The 3,500-nt window shown below is 45.3% G+C and overlaps 1 pseudogene; it reads left to right on the top strand.

The window, feature by feature from the left end:
• The first annotated feature begins 2,004 nt into the window (after positions 1–2,004).
• On the top strand, positions 2,005–2,130 carry LOC111725268 (annotated as a pseudogene).
• The last annotated feature ends 1,370 nt before the right edge of the window (positions 2,131–3,500 follow it).

The raw sequence follows: 3,500 nt of genomic DNA, 5'->3' as shown, positions 1-3,500 counted from the left end.
CAGAAACCTCCAACTCCTGGGCTCAAGTGAATCTCCTGCCTCCACCTCCCAAGTAGCTGGGATTACAAGCACCTGCCACAACGCCTGGCTATTTTTTGGATACAGCCATCATTGTTGTTTGGTAGGCCCAGGCTGGATTTGAACCTGCCAGCTCAGGTGTATGTGGCTGGCGCCTTAGCCGTTTGAGCCACAGGCACCAAGCCTGATGAGTTTTTAATACCCAGAAACTATTGCCTACTTCTTAATGAAAAATATAAATGTGGGGCACCTGTGGCTCAGTGGGTAGGGCACCAGCCCCATAAACCGAGTGTGTTGGGTTCGAACCCAACCCCTGCCAAACTGCAACAACAAAAAAAAAATAACCAGGTATTGTGAGAATGCCTGTAGTCTCAGCTACTCAGGAGGCTGAGGCAAGAGAATCGCCTAAGCCCAAGAGTTGGAGGTTGCTGTGAGCTGTGACACCACAGCACTCTACCAAAGGTAACAAGTGAGACTGTCTCTTTAAAAAAAAAAAAGGGCAGTGGCTGTGGCTCAGTGAGTAGGGCACTGGCTCCATATATCAAGGGCGGTGGGTTCAAACCCGGCCCCAGCCAAACAGCAACAAAAAATATAGCCTGGCGTTGTGGCAGGCACCTGTAGTCCCAGCTACTCAGGAGGCTGAGGCAAAAGAATCGCCTAAACCCAGGAGTTGGAGGTTGCTGTGAGCTGTGATACCACGGCACTCTACCAAGAGCAATAAGAAAAAGAAAAATATAAATTTGTAATAGGATCAAATGTTCTGACCAGACGTATGCAGTGCCTCATCCCTGTAATCTTAGCACTTTGGGTGGCCAATGCAGGAGCCCATCTCTATTAAAAATTAAAAAAATAGTCGGGAGTGGTGGCATATGCCTGTAGTCCCAGGTGCTTGGGAAGCTGAGGCAGAAGGATCACTTGGGCCCAGAAGTTCAAGACTGTGGTGAGCTATGATGACATCACTGCACTCCAATTTAGGCAACAGTAAAAGCTAGCTCCCCACAAGAGAAAAAAAAAAGAATTAAATAAAGGAATACAGTCAGATCTATCTCAGAAACAAAAAACAAACCTCAATACTTGTCTTCCATACTGCTGAGAACTGGAATAATGCCCAAATGTGGTTACAGATCCAAAAGGTTTATTAAATTTTAAAGTTCATACATCAAGGGTGTCACCCCCAAATATTTATAGCATTTAATCGCGAAAGTGCTTGCCAACAAGCAGAATCCAAATCCTTAGGCCCTTCAAATGGTAACATCACATCTTGTTTCCTTCTGACCCTAAACCAGTGGCTCCCAGGCACCTTCCTTCCCAGTCAAGGAACCACACACCCACATGGACCAAAGACCCTTGCTCCCCTCTGCCTAAAGATGAAAGATCACATGCTACATAAGCGTAGGCCCCAGAATTGGCTCTGGACACTGAACTAGAAAACACACACACATATACACGCATCCTTCTGCTGGTGTCTTCCACTTAACTTTTAAGACTTAACTCAAAAAAACGGTTCTGGGCCAGGCGCGGTGGCTCATGCCTGTAATCCCAGCACTCTGGAAGGCCGAGGCAGATGGATTGCCTGAGCTCACAGGTTCAAGATCAACCTGAGCAAGAGTGAGACCCGGTCTCTAAAAATAGCCAGCCATTGTAGCAGGATGCCTTTTGCCTCCTAACCCATTGCCGAAGTTGAGTTAGACGCCCTGTCAAACTATGAGATTCCTTAAATCACCCGGCCGGTTGTGGGGCTTAACCAATGTCTCACAGTAACTACCCAAGTCAACATGAATGAACTGTTCTCGTCTCACTCTGAGCCTTCACCAGCTACCTCAACTTCTTCCTCTCCTAGACGGCTTCTCCTGTCCTTTTCTCTGATGTACTAAATATAAGTCATTCTAAATGTCATAAGAAGAATCTGAAAGCCACATATCAGAGACAAAGCGTGCTTTGGTTAAAATTGATGTAAATAGACACTCTACTAAAAATGTAAAAGAAATACTCTGGTTTCTCTTCAGATCATATAAATCTTTTGCCTTTTACTAAAGATTTCCATGGAGAGGAACAACTCTGATGGTGGGATCACGCCTATGGTTCATCTTATAAGGGTCCATGTGACTCTTTCTAATTGTAGAATATAAATGTCTTAACGCAATAACTAAGAAAATGACATGAAGGCTATGTTAACTAGTTTGATGAAAATATTTCAAATTGTATATAAAAACAGCACACTGTACCCCATGATAGTATTAATGTACACAGCTATGATTTAATTTAAAAAAATGTAAGAGAAAAGGAAAACTCAACGAGAACCTCACTCTTTCTCTAGACACCCAAGGCTACAAATACAAATTTGAAAGATAGACCATGAGGTATGACAACCACTATTCTAAAGTGCTGAGGAGTCCTACAGTAGCCGGAAGATAAAGACATGAGCCTGGGGCGGCTCCCGTGCCTCAAGGAGTGTGACACTGACCCCACATACCGTGGTGAGTTCAAGCCCGGCCCCGGCTAAAACTGCAAAAACAGAAAAAGACATGAGCCTAATGGTCACCATCCTGGATTGCATGAAATTTGGAACCAGGCTCCCCGGTTGACCTCTTGTAGTCACAGTCACTCCAAGAACCCACTTCCTACCTCAGCTCCCAGTTCCTGGCAGTGGAAACCCTAAATCCTCGGCAGCTAACCCCATGCCCTTTTCCACCTCTGCTCAGCTTCTCCTCAGGCACTTAACTCTTCTTCCCAACTTACCCTCCTCGCCACCCACTCACAGCATTTCCACACAATGTGTGTCACAGCCCAGTGGGTGCACCCTGAGGTAAGAGATGTGCACTTTGTACCCCGCTCTCTTATGCAACCTCAATTTGCCACCACGATGGCTGAGCACAGGGAAACCTGATCCACCCTGTGAGTTGAGAGCACACCAGAAACATACCAGGAAGCTGCCTCTTTGGGGAATCACTGTGGGGGTACCACATAGGAGCTATTATTCTAGGTCCCTGAGGTAATGGGTTATCAAATTATAAAAAGAAACTATAACTTACATTTTAAAATAGTTTGTGGAAATGTTGTTTGCTATGCATATGTAACACTTGAAGAATATTTTTCATGTTTTCTTCTATCCTGGGGTTGATGCTATGAAATAAGTTTTTTAAAATCAGGAATTATAAAAGAAAATCAGGAATTAATATGATTTTTAAAGTAAAAAAAAAAAATCAGGCTGGGCATGGTGGTTCAAACTTGTAATCCTTGCACTCTGGGAGGCCGAGGCAGGAGGTTCTCTTGAGTTCAGGGCTGGAGACCAGCCTGAGCAACAGCGAGACCCCATCTCTAACTAAAACTAGAAAAATTGGCGGGGACGGGGAGCACCGATAGTCCCAACTACTCAGGAGGCTGAGGCAGGAGAATCACTCGAGCCCAAGAGTTTGAGGTTGCTGTGAGCTGGGCTGAGGCCACAGCACTCTAGCCTGGGCAACAGAGTGAGACTCTGTCAC

Source organism: Otolemur garnettii, unplaced genomic scaffold (assembly GCF_000181295.1).
Source record: "Otolemur garnettii isolate 467f Iridium unplaced genomic scaffold, OtoGar3 scaffold00035, whole genome shotgun sequence".
NCBI lineage: Eukaryota > Metazoa > Chordata > Mammalia > Primates > Galagidae > Otolemur > Otolemur garnettii.
This window is presented reverse-complemented; position numbering and strand designations above follow the sequence as displayed.